The sequence below is a fragment of the Protopterus annectens genome, chromosome 16.part0, assembly GCF_019279795.1.
Source record: "Protopterus annectens isolate FY-2018-M chromosome 16.part0, PAN1.0, whole genome shotgun sequence".
NCBI classification, from domain to species: Eukaryota; Metazoa; Chordata; order Ceratodontiformes; family Protopteridae; genus Protopterus; species Protopterus annectens.
The window spans coordinates 869,369,832-869,384,326 of NC_056750.1; positions in this window are offsets into that span (position 1 = coordinate 869,369,832).

Genomic DNA, 14,495 nt, shown 5'->3' on the forward strand with positions numbered 1-14,495 from the left:
TAATTAACAAGCATGAAATTATTAAATAGCTATTTACAATAAACATCAGAGTTTCTTTCACAGGAAATATTAAAAACACGATGGATAGTCACACAGCTACAGAAAAACAGTAGTTAACTAATCTCACTATATTTTCCTGACTGATCTAATAAATTACTATTCTGTAGTTACTTACTAAAGCAATTCGAGATGAAGTGGGAGAGTGTTCTTCCTTCTTTGTCAGGTTTCAAAAACAGACTGCTCTGAGAATTTTGTCTCATCTAGTATTAAAACATCATTTCAGTGCTGAATTACAGAATAACATCACATACATCTGCTCATCTGACTCTGATTCCCACACTACCCTCTTTACTAGAAACTGAACAGAATCTAGCACCTGTGTGTCATACTACACATACAAAGAGCTTTGCTAAATGTGTTATAGCTCTTCTCTTCCAGTAACATCTGTTATTATTCATTTCAACAGTTACGATAGTCTGACATACAGGTGTATTTTGCTTTTGTCCAGCAGGACCCACTGTTGGTACATTTTTAACACAAGCAGCTTTACAAATACGTTTTTAACACAAGCACCTGTACAAATCAGTTTGATCTACAAATGACCTATAATTCTTTACAAAACTCCAGCTAGCTATGCTGGCATATGTTTCATGTCCACTGCCCTACTTCTGGCATAGCTGGCAATACTTCACATCATCACAATAGCCTCCTACAAATATCTTACTTTTATGCACCAAATGCTCTATAGGTTAAAGTGAAGTTCTAATAAAATCCCTAAGTTTGCTGCAAATCTTCAGAATAGATGCCTTTATTGCCTTACTCCAAGGTAAATTTGGTGACTTGAATTCAAAAATAGTTTTCATTCTTACTTTGATAAAAAGACCAATCATATCCTATACTCTCCTGAAAAGTCTCCAGATGTCCAGTCCTTCATTCATTCATTGTTATCCCACATAAAGCCTTCAGTCTGAATTACAACATATTAGACCCACTAGATGTAAGAATTATTATGAAGTCTTCTTGCAGTGTATGTAACTAAGTTGTACAGCAGCTTTAATTTCAGGTCATCATCGTTACTTTCCTCGTCATAATCATATGGGCTCGGAATGAAAGTTGTTTGTAATCCCGCCTATGTCAAAACTGTCTGAGGACACTGACAGTACACTGCATGTGAATACATCTCTCTCTTAAAAACCCATTAGTTGCAAGTTGATTATGCTTCAGATTTCTCAAGAGTCTGATGCTCTTCATTAGACCAGTGTTGCAGCAGCCCTGACTACTGGGACTTCCGCTGCAGAAGGCTTGAACATCTGATCCAAATTTTCCCTCTAGGCAAGGAAAATGCCTTAACCCTCTGGAATGTACTGACATCTCCAGTATAAAATGGGCATCCTCACATACCATATGAGATCTTTCTTACCAGAGTTCAGTATATGAATTGCAGTGTTGGTATCTGTCTGAAGTGTTTCTGCCTGCTCCCTTGGTATCTGTTTTTCTGGCGTGTTTCTGCCTGCTCCCTTGGTATCTGTTTTTCTGGCGTGTTTCTGCCTGCTCCTTTGGTATCTATTTTTCTGGCATGTTTCTGCCTACTCATTTGGTATCTGTTTTTCTGGTGTGTTTCTGCCTACTCATTTGGTATCTGTTTTTCTGGCATGTTTTTGCCTGCTCCTTTGGTATCTGTTTTTCTGGTGTGTTTCTGCCTGCTCCCTTGGTATCTGTTTTTCTGGCGTGTTTCTGCCTGCTCCTTTGGTATCTGTTTTTCTGGCATGTTTCTGCCTGCTCCTTTGGTATCTGTTTTTCTGGCATGTTTCTGCCTACTCATTTGGTATCTGTTTTTCTGGAGTGTTTTTGCCTGCTCCTTTGGTATCTGTTTTTCTGGCATGTTTCTGCCTGCTCCTTTGGTATCTGTTTTTCTGGCATGTTTCTGCCTACTCATTTGGTATCTGTTTTTCTGGTGTGTTTTTGCCTGCTCCTTTGGTATCTGTTTTTCTGGCATGATGTCCTTCAAGAATGCAACTGCAGTCATAACATGTGGGTTGTCCTGCCTCAGGCAGCCCTCGGTCAGCCAGATTCCAAAGTCTGGGTCCGACGTCGGCTGATGTCGCATTTCTCTCCGACGTCAGAGCGGCTGGAGTACATAAGCATCAGCCGACGCCATTTTCTTCAGTCTTTCTTGCCGCACGGTGCCCAAAGCAGAAGCAGTTCGCAAGTGCCGGTCAGTCAGCTCCTGTATTCTATGATACCGAAGTCATCAGAAATTACTGAAAAAGTTAACAATTGTCTTTTTTGTGGTAAACAAATACCTCATAAGGATTTCCACTCTTACTGCCTCCCTTGCCTGGGCCCAGACCACGACGTCTCGGCCTGTGTAGCCTGTGCTCGCTTCAACAAGCGCACTCTCAGGCGCCGGGCGGAGTTCGCTGAAGATTTTTTCGGCGACAAATTTGCTTACACCATGCCGTCGGATCTTCCGACATCGCAAACTCTCAAAGCGAAAAGACTGGGACCGACATCCACGGCCCGCGTCTACCACCGACTCCACGCCAAAACCTAACACGAGTGCTCCGGTTCCCTCTGAGACGGTCTCTCCACCGCTCCGAACCGAAGTCACCGCATTACCGACGACTCCGATTCCAGACATTACTCCGACACCAGTTATAGACTTTCCTCCGGATACCGAAACCGAGGAAATGCCCGAGACCATTGCTGTAGACAAGGTCACTCCTGCACGTGGAGCTGCCAGGCCTCCTATGGCCATGTCTATTAAGGCCTACACTAGGGCTAAGGCAGCCAGCAAAACAAGGCATATTACTTCTAAATCCTTACCTCAACCGACTCCGGAGATACAAATTATGTCCATGGCTGCTGATTTAATTTCCATGATTAGAGGTTCACAGGCCCATCCTGAGAGAGCATCCCAGCCTGCTCCTGATAAAAGGCCCCGGGTTGAACCCTCTGTCCCTACTCCTTCAGATGAAGACTCTAAGGGCTCTGTCCACTTTGATAGCCAGGAAGAGCTCTTCCAGACCTATGAGGACTCGGATGCAGAAGATTCCATCCCTTCGGCCTCCCCTCCTGAGGATATTTCTTTTGGGGAAGTTCTGCACACAGAGGGAACATTTCAAGTGGCAGGGTCAGGAATATTCTGATTCTAGGAAACACCTTAGGACTTTCCTTAAGAAGCCTCAGCACAGGCCCTTAGCTATTCCTCCTGTACTTGATGTTCTGGATGATTTGTATTCTGACTCTAGTGCTGCCCCCGATTCTCTTCCTCCTGCTCCAGCCAAGCCAGACAGGTATTACACGGTCCCAGAAACTCATTCCCACTTATTCAGGGCCCATACTGCTGATTTGGAAACTATTTCACAGGGGCCTAAAGGAGTTTCAGCCTCCACCTCAAAAAATCCTTTGCCCTCCAACAGGGAAGCAAGGTCATTAGAGAGATGGGGCAAAAAGGTTTACACATCCACTACCTTATCTATGAGAGCTTTAAATTGCCTTTTTCATATGTTACAATATCAGGATTATCTCTTAGAAGATTTACAAAAAACATTAGCTTCTCCTGATCCTTTAGACAGGAAGACTTTGCAGGAAGCTGTACATAACACTCAGCAAGTAAGCAATCACTTCCTGCAGTGTGGATATGATGCACTGGAAGCTTCATGTAGGGCAGCTATGACAGGGGCAGTGATTCGTAGACATGCTTGGTTAAAAGATCAACCTCTACCAGATCATGTAAAAGCAAAACTTCTGGATGCACCTTTGGAAAAGAACAAGCTTTTTGGTGCAAATGCTAAGGATGTGTTAAAGACCATCGAAGAAAAAGCAAAATCAGTTCAGACTGTGAAAGATTTCCTCCAGGTTCAACCCCCAGATTCAGTAGGAATTGGCCTTCAAAAAACTGGTCCTTTCCTAATCCAGAAAAGTTTCAAAGGGGTAAGAGCAGACGTGGCCGAGGAAGAGGCCAATACAGAGGCCCTTACAGGGGACGACAATGGCAGCCAGGAAACCAAAGAAGTGACGCAGGGGTTTCACCTGCCCAACAACAACAAACTCAATGACTTTCCTCTACTACCGCCTACCAGGGAACAACTAGAAGCTCCTTGGGCGGGAAATTATCTCTGTTTGCAGAAAACTGGCACAGACTGACAAAGGACAAATGGATTTTGGACATTATAGACCAAGGGTACATGTTTCTTTTTCATACCTTACCAAGAAAACAAGGCATGCCAAACCTACCACAAAATCAAAGGGCAGAGGCTATCAAGCAAATCACTCTGCTGACTCAAATGAAAGCAATAGAAAGAGTTCCACAACAAGAACAAGAACAGGGGTTTTACTCAAGACTGTTCCTTGTTCCAAGAAAAGAATCTCAATGGAGACCAATACTGGACTTGTCCGCATTAAACACCTTTCTCATAGTACCAAAATTCAAAATGCTGACTCTACAGCAACTCCTTCCCATGCTGGGTAAGGAGTCGTGGCTGATTACTCTGGACCTCAAGGAGGCATACCTGCATGTCCCTATCAGACACAGCTGCAGAAGATACCTCAGATTTCTTGCAGGGCCAGAGCATTATCAATTCTCAGCATTGCCATTTGGCTTATCTACTGCGCCCAGAGTATTTACAAAATGCCTGGCTTCAGTATTTGCTCATTGCAAGGCTCCAGGGTATACAAATTTACCCGTACCTGGACGACTGCCTCATACAAGCGGACGACAAATTGATGACAAAAAACCTGGATTATGTCATACGATTACTTCAAGCTCTGGGATACACAGTCAACTTCCAAAAGTCAAGACTGCAGCCATCCCAGCAAATAATCTTCTTAGGAGCCAAACTAGACACAGCCTCTCAGATGGCTTACCTGACAGAAGACAAACAAGAGAAGTTAACTCATTACTTCAAAGGTTTAGCAAAACTCACCCAGATGACTGCAAGGAGATTCCTACAGGCCCTGGGTTACATGGCATCCTGCATTCTACTGGTTCCATTAGCAAAACTACACATGAGAAAGCTTCAATGGCACCTAAAACGCATTTGGTCTCAACACAGCAACAACTTGGAGGCAATCATACCACTCATTCCATGCCTACAAAGGAATTCCTATGGTGGGCCTCGGTGAGCCAGGAAAACACAGGTATGTCATTCAAAAACCACAGATAACACAGAACATGACTACAGGCGCCTCAGACCTTGGATGGGGCACATGGAAGGCAGGTGTATACAAGGACAATGGTCTCCAAAGGAAACACATTTGCATATAAACCAAAAGGAAATGCTGGCAGTAATGCATGCCATCGAGGCTTTTCAACACCAACTCCAGCAAGGCCATTTAATGATATGGACAGACAACACCACTGTGATGTGGTACATAAACAAGCAGGGGCACCCACTCTTACCCCTTTGCAGACTGACAATGCAGCTTTGGGAGAAATCACTGAGCCTAAACATCCAGTTACAATCCCAGTTTGTTCCAGGAAAAGACAATGTGTTGGCGGACAGCCTAAGCAGGAATTTCACAGATCCACACGAGTGGAGGTTACATCCGAAGGCCTTCAGACAACTCACTTGACATGGGGCAAGCCAGAAGTGGACCTATTTGCCTCTCACCTCAACCATCTTCTACCAAAATTTTGCACAAGGACATACCATCCAAAAGCTTGGAAAATAGATGCCCTCTCATTCAACTGGAACTCCCTAGCAATCTATGCATTCCCACCTCTGCCACTGATGACCTCAGTATTACTAAAGATCAAAGCAGAGAAGCCCAAGGGAATCATAATAGCTCGGATTGGCCAAGACAACACTGGTACCCACTACTACGGAGCATATGTCACACCAGGAGGTGGGCCCTCCCTCAGTGGCCTCTACTTTTGACTCAACACAATTTCGAAACACTGCATCCAAACCTTCAGACACTGCAGCTAACAGCCTGGGAGATCCCATAAATAACTTCAGCTTATCTCTCTCCAAGGAAGTTCAGCGGATACTAACAGAGGCTCGAAGACCATCCACCAGAAAGGTTTACTTAGCAAAGTGGAAAAGATTCAGCAATTGGAATACCAGCAAGGGACATGATGCATCATTGTTGAACATCCCACTTATCTTGGAATATTTGGCAGATATGTTAAAGAACGGCCTCTCATATTCTTCCATAAAGATACATGCATCTGTTATTTCAGCTGCATACAACACTGATCCTCCTGTTTTCTCTCACCCCTTACTAAGACAATTCCTCAGGGGAATCAAGAACATTAAGCCACCAAGAAAGGCCCCAGTGCCAGCCTGGGACCTCAATTTTGTCTTAGAAAAACTGACTCTACCTCCTTTTGAGCCAGCAGCTTCAGTTGACTTGCAGTTTCTCTCATGGAAGACAGCTTTCCTGTTGGCAATTACCTCAGCAAGAAGGGTTTCGGAGCTACAGGCCCTAATGGCAATACCACCCTTTATTATTTTCCACAGAGACAGGGTTTCATTAAGGACCAACCCTACTTTTATGCCAAAGGTGGTATCTAGGGTTTCTCTAAATCAAGCCATTCATCTGCCTGCTTTCTTCCCCAATCCTGAGAATAAGGGGAAAGACTTTTGCATACCTTGGACATTCACAGACAACTTCGATACTACCTGGACAGAACCAAGGCCAGTAGGAAGTCTGAACAACTTTTTGTAGCTTACGCCCCTGCAGTCCAAGGAAAAGCAATTTCAAAACAGACCATTTCTAAATGGATTGGACATTGCATCAGATTCTGTTATTCCTTTCATAGAAAGACTGTTCCAGCCAATGTCAGACCACATTCCACCAGAGCTACAGCCACCTCTACAGCATTTTTAAGAGGGGTGCCTACCAAGGACATTCTAGAAGCTGCTACATGGAGCTCCGTGCATACATTCTCCAGACACTACAATCTCCCTCTATATTCCAGATGCAGAGCAGGCTTTGCTTCGGCAGTCCTGCAGGGTTTGATTGCCACACCATCTCTTTCCTAGTGCATACCTCCTCCCCCAGCTAAGCTATGGTATTCTACCCACATGTTATGACTGCAGTTGCATTCTTGAAGGACATAGTACAGTTTTGTACCTACCATAAATGTAGATGTCCGATAGACATGCAACTGCAGTCAGATTTTCCCTCCCTCCATACCCCTCTATGCCTAGGGTCCACTCCTATCCCTGTTACTCTTAGCTGGGGATATCTGTTATGGTGTATTTGTTTTATTGCTCATTTATTTGTTTGGGATCCTGTTTTTGTCTTCCAATTTGATTACAGCCTTCCTTGGAGGGCACCTGGCATCTGGGGCAAGAAACACTGAAGAAAATGGCGTCGGCTGATGCTTATGTACTCAAGCCGCTCTGACGTCGGAGAGAAATGCGACATCAGCCGACGTTGGACCCAAACTTTGGAATCTGGCCGACCGAGGGCTGCTTGAGGCAGGACAACCCACATGTTATGACTGCAGTTGCATGTCTATCGGACATCTACATTTATGGTAGGTACAAAACTGTACTTTTCTGCCTGCTCCTTTGGTATCTGTTTTTCTGGCATGTTTCTGCCTGCTCCTTTGGTATCTGTTTTTCTGGCATGTTTCTGCCTGCTCCTTTGGTATCTGTTTTTCTGGCATGTTTCTGCCTGCTCCTTTGGTATCTGTTTTTCTGGCATGTTTCTGCCTGCTCCTTTGGTATCTTTTTCTGGCGTGTTTCTGCCTGCTCCTTTTGGTATCTGTTTTTCTGGCGTGTTTCTGCCTGCTCCTTTGGTATCTGTTTTTCTGGCGTGTTTCTGCCTGCTCCTTTGGTATCTGTTTTTCTGGCATGTTTCTGCCTGCTCCTTTGGTATCTCTTTTTCTGGCGTGCCTGCTCCTTTGGTATCTTTGTCTGGTGTCCTCCTGCCTGCTCCTTTGGTATATGTTTGTCTGGAGCATTTTTGCTTGGTCCTTTGGTGTCTGGAGTGTTTCTTCTTGCTCCTTTGCTCGGGACAGATTAGTATATTTGGAACACATTTTTGTCCTTTTTTTCTAATTGCTGTTGTATAGATTGCATCTGGTTAAAATATATAGTTATTGTCTGTTGATGTTGGCTATATGTCACTGCATAAGAAAGATAGTCTGTGCCAGACAAATTCTGAGGAAGACTTTCATAACTGCATTTTCTCTCGGTCCATAGGATCCGTCAAATGTTCATCTCTAAAATCCTTAGTCACAGGCAGTGTTCCTTCAGCACTTTTTGGATAGGAGAACACTTGAGGATTTTTCAGTCAGACTCTTCTCGTTCATTTTTGGCCTCTGACATCCCCTTTAAAAATAAATGCTTCAAGGAGAAGGCAGAAGGGGCTATAGGTGATGTGATTCAGGTACCTAGTGCATTGGGGTGACTGAAGTACTTAGACCTCAGTGAGATGCCTTTGCAGCCATCAGGCCATACATCTGTTCTTCCTGGAATTTCTCATGAAGTCCATTTAGAAGCCATCATGCCAAAGGAGCATAATGTGCCCTATGGGGTTGGTGAACAGGGATCAGCTTTCATTATGTCTACTCCCATTTGGCCACTGCATGTTTCTAAAGGGGAGAATGAGATGTCCACTGTATTTGTGAGGGAGAAAATCACTGTCCATGAAGTGAATGTCAGACATGGTCATAAAGATGTTGACTTCAAAGACTGACAGCCTGACTAAAAGACCCAAAAGCTGAATCACAGATCAAAAATTCCCTTCTGGAAAAATAGAGGGAACGTTGTGCTGCTAAGGTAGAAACAGACTCTTGAGACAGTGTAAAGGGAGACCTCGTTTCCTTTTCACATTAGTCTTCCCCTTAGGCTGTGATACTGACACACAAGACACTAGGTTTCTCTGCTTCACCCACATAAAAGCTACTTTGCAGATTAAGAAGCACTACTATCAAATCTAAAACAAAAACATTGCATGGAAACAAATTTAGAGCAGCTGTTTTGCACATTAAACAGCACAACTATCAGATCTTAGCACAATCTAACGTAGCCTGATGCCAAGCCCCAGTGACCACCCAAGGAGAACTCTGTATAATCCAGTCCACAACCCAAAGTTGCCCACATAAATACAAAGCTGATACGGGCAACATGAAAATGCAATTGCCAAATGTCTTCATAGCCAGTTTGGTTGATATGGGCATAGTGAAACACTGTAGCAATTGTCTCATGTTCGCAGACAACTATTTAATCCATAAGGAAACAGAGCTATGCGAGAGATGCACATACACAATTTCACTAGAGGCAAAAATCTTGCATACAAACAAAGTTGTTAAGAGCACATACACAACATCCACCACACAGTGTCCACCCCGTACATAGACCAACTTAAGGCACTAAAAAGCAATCTTTTCAAAGCTCAAAGACCTGCTAAGCTTATAAATGTCAACACTTCTCTGCAATCTCTAAAGCACTCACCAAAAGTAACCCAAAACACCAGACATACACCTACACCCAATGGAGCCCCAAGAGCAAAGCCCATAATACAAGAAAACACATTAAGCAGGATTCTTGTGATGGGGGACTCAGTTGTATGGGGCACAGATACTTGTGTCACCTGAGAGAAGTTATTTTCTTATCCGGAGCCGCCAGGATCTGTCAAGTTACTCATGCACTCCATTCACTGTACTGCAGGTACCAGTATGACTCTGTCATAGTCCATGTGGGCCGACCTGAGACTTACTTCCCTGGACTATATGACGAGAGACATTGTTGATCTCTCTGAATGTGTCTCAGGCACGTATGTGCTTTGCATTGAGCAACATTCTGCCTTCACCAAGGATGATGTCATGTGCGAACAAAAGATTGACTTAAATAATTGACTTAGTTTCTGGTAGCTTTCCAGGGAGATTCTGTGTTTGTCACCACGGGAGGACATGGTTAACGAACAGCATCATTTTGCAAAGCATTGTCTGCATCTGTCTCCTCTAGGCTTTGAATATTGCCTAAATTTTATCCACCCCCCTTAGAGCCTTTTTAGGTAATGCCAAATTGACAAAATGATCAACTTCACAAATAAATTCCAAGAAACCTAAAAGTGTTACTGCTCAATGTTAGGAGCCCAAAAGAAACTCCACACCCTACAAGCTTTCTTCACTCTGGATAATAAGACATTTGTGCTGTTACTGAGGCATGGTTTAAATCCACAGAAAACACTCTGGCAGTACAAGGCTTCAGTGCCTTCCATACATTTAGACTGCCCCTGCATAGGCAGGGACAAGGTGGAGGAGGCTAAACTTAGATTTGCAGCAAGCGTGTCATCATTGATGAAACAGGATGATACTGCCTTAGAATTTATCCACGTGCAAATTACTGTCGACAAAGTCACATAAGGACAAGGCAAGCTATAGGGCACTCTCTATCTACTGGATACACTCGCCATTAAACCAAATGCTATATACATTGGAGACTAACTTCCCCTGTATTGACTGGGAAATGTACACTGCTTCATACTTGTAGGAACAGTGATTCCTGCACTTTATTTACACAAATACCCTTGACTGCATGGTGTGGTGCTCTCCCACCAGAGGTTCAAACATGCTGGACCTGGTGTTCAACAATATGGGAGAGTGCTACACCCCCCCACCCCCCCAGTGTCAAATCCTCATTGTTGAGGTCAGACCACAAAGCAGTTTTATTTGAAATAAAAATGAACTCTAACTCCAACAAACCCTGTAATGGTTAGAACTATTCCAAAGCAAACTACATCCTATTAAGAGACAGCTTGTCAAAATTCAGTGCCCTTCCCAACCCCGAGTTCACAGCAAGCTATGTGGAATTGTGCACAGAGACCCTGAACAACCATGTAAATGGCTGTATAGAGGTTGCTGTACGTACTGGAACTAAGCCCAAAATAATCTCTAAAATCAAACCACAGTGGTAGAATCCTGAATACGGTATATAACAAAAGGCAAAAAGCCATGGCTAAAATTAGGAAGAGCAACTCCCATAATAGGAACTATGTAATTAAAATTTAACAGAAAACCAAGATGTCTAATTAAAAACAAGGCCAATTATGAGGTCAGGATAACCTCACAGGCTAAAGACGACCACAAGGGCTTCTACAGCTATGTCCAAAAGCTCAAAGGCAACACATCAGTGTGCCAAACTGGTGGTCAATGGTGCCACCTTTACTGAGCACAGCAACATAGCGAGTTTGCTGGCTGACAAATTCAGCTCAAACTTCACCCTCCCATGTCCCCCCCTGCCTCTTAAATAGCTTGAAACATGACCATATAGGACCACTTGAGTCACTTTTCAACTGTAACCTCAAAACAGGCTTTGTACTATGAGAATGGTGGGCTGCAGTTGTTATCCCACTTCACAGGGTGCACCACTATGGAGACGATGGACCTGTTAGTCTGACTCGTCTAATAAGTCATGGAAAAATTATGATGGAAATGATCAACATTGACAACATTCAGACACTGGACCTAACCCAGTTTGGCTTTTGTCAAGGGAATAGACTCCAAAGAATTTTTCCTCAGACGGCAAATGTTGGAGGTGTGCTGGAGAAGAAAGAGGTAATTGGGAACATATTTTCTAGGAGTGTAATGAGTTGACAGACTTTAAAGATTCCCTGCAGACTGCTCTGTCAGAGATGCTGGGTGAGCCAATTGGAGTAACTAAGGAAATCATATTTTGAGCTATGATACAAAATTGGAATTGCCTAGACATAGTAAGGCTTTGCTGAGTGTAATTATGGTGTCTGCCAAAAAAGCAATTACTAGAAAATGGAAATCAAAGTCTAAACCAACTGTATTAGAAGCAGCAAAGATAATAACAGAGATAAAAGAACTAGAAATGGGATCTTTGGAAAAGGGTATGAGCAAACTACATAGGAAAAAAAGGGCATTTTGGGAACAATACATGGAGAGGAGGAATGAGGTTTAATAGAAGGCAGAATATGAATGAGATTTATAATGTTTGACTGACAATAACTGGATATGTTATAAGTGATGTATAATGTTTGACAATGGCTGGATATATTGTAAGTGATGTATAATGTTTGACTGACAATGACTGGATATATTGTAAGTGATGTATAATGTTTGACTGACAATGACTGGATATATTATAATTGATGTATAATGTTTGACTGACTGACTGGATGTATTATAAGTGATGTATAATGTTTGACTGACAATGACTGGATATATTGTAAGTGATGTATAATGCTTGACTGACAATGACTGGATATATTGTAAGTGATGTATAATGTTTGACTGACAATGACTGGCTATATCATAAGTGATGTATAATGTTTGACTGACAATGACTGGATATATTATAAGTGATGTATAATGTTTGACTGACAATGACTGGATGTATTATAAGTGATGTATAATGTTTGACTGACAATGACTGGATGTATTATAAGTGATGTATAATGTCTGACAATGACTGGATGTGTTATAAATGATGTATAATGTTTGCAGCTACAGTTGTGTTGGCATGGTTTGCAACTGTATGATGTCCTTCATGGATGCATCTGCAGTCATAACTGGGTTGTCCTGTCGTCAGGCAGCCCTTCGGTCGGCCGGATTCCAAAGTCTGGGTCCGGCTTCGGCTGATGTCGCACTTCTCCCGACGTCATCTCTGCTGGTCTTCGGGTATAAAGGCATCAGCAGACGCCATTTTCCTCAGTCTTTCTTGCCACATGGCGCCCGAAGCAGAAGCTGTTCGCAAGTGCCGGTCGGTCAGATCCAGAGATTACTACTACCGAATACTACTTCGAAGACTTCTAAAAGCTAAGTACCCCGTTGGGGACTCTTTCTTGCCTCAGCCGATGTCAGAAAAAGTCAATAACTGTTTAACTTGTGGGAAACAAATACCTCATAAAGATTTCCACTCTTACTGTTTGCCTTGTTTAGGCCCAGACCACGACGTAGCAGCCTGTTCGGCCTGTGCTTCCTTCAACCGACGAATGCTTAGGCGTCGGTCGGAGTTTGCTGAACAGTTTTTCGGCTCAGATTTTGCGTACATTATGCCGTCGGATCCTCCGACTACCCAAATTGTTAAAAACGCAAAGAAAAAGACCGACACTCGCGGTCCGCGGTTTCGGCCGAAACCACGGTTAAGCAAACCACGAGTGTCTCGGTTTCGGCCGAAACCGAGAAAACTGATCAAAATACAGCCGAATCAATGACTACTACTGAGGTTTCTGCCACTTTACTTGAAACAGCCTCAGAAATTATACCTACAACTGTGGTTACTAGTGACTTATCAGACACCATCCCTTTGGATGTCTCAACCCCAGCACGTGGTGCTGCTAGGCCTCCTGCAGCCATGTCTATTAAGGCCTTTGCCAGGGCTAAAGCAGCCAAATCTACTAAATCAGTGCCTGTTAAACCCCTCTCAACCCCCAGAAAAGAGACCTAGAGCAGAGCCCCCCGAGCCTGTCTCCTCTGATGATTCTGCGGATGACTCAGATATTACAGACCAGCCAGAGGCTCCTTTTTCCAATTATGAAGACTCCGATGCTGAAGAATCCATTCCAGCTGCCTCTCCACCAGAGGAATTCTCATTTGGGGAAACCTTACATGCCATGAGAGAACAATTCCAATGGCAGCAACAGGATTTCTCAGATTCCAGAAAAAGACTTAGAACTTTTCTGCACTTACCACAACATAGGCCCTTAGCTATACCTCCTGTCCTTTCTGTTGTGGACGATGCATTTAATGATGTCTGCACTGCACCTGATTCCTTACCTCCAGCCCCTGCCAAACCAGATAGATTTTACAGGGTGCCAGACACTCATCACCACCTATACAAGGCCCCACTGGCAGACCCCGAAACTATATCCCAGGGGCCTGAGGCAGTAGTCTCGACCACAGCAAAAAATCCTATTCCTTCTGAAAGGGAATCCAGGTCTTTAGACAGATGGGGCAAAAAAGTTTACACCTCTGCTACTCTCTCAGCTAGAGTTTTAAACTGTCAGTTTCACATAATACAATACCAAGAGTTTATGCTTGATCAGTTAACTAAAAAGCTATCCTCTGATGACTCTATAGATAAGAAATATGTATTAGAAATGGTAAATAACATACAACAGGTTAGTAACCATTCTTTAAAATGTGGCTATGATGCACTGGAGGCTTCATTTAGATCAGCCATGACTGGCACAGTGATAAGAAGACATGCATGGTTGAAGGAACAGGCCTTACCGGATCATGTTAAAGCTAAGTTATTAGATGCTCCTATGGATAAGGCCAGTTTGTTTGGTACACCTGCCCAGCAGGTAATGAAGAAAATGGAAGAAAAGGCAAAATCTGTACAAACAGTGAAAGATTTCTTACAGGTTCAGCCCCCAAGGTTTAGCAGGAACTGGCCTGCCAAAAATTGGTCCTTTCCTGACTCCACAAGATCCCAAAGGGGCAGGAATAGACGTTCCAGAGGCAGAAATCAATCCAGAGGGGGTGCCTACAGAGGACGACAGTGGCAGGGTAATAACAGAGGCACAGACACAGCCACTACCACTGCAACAGGACAATCACA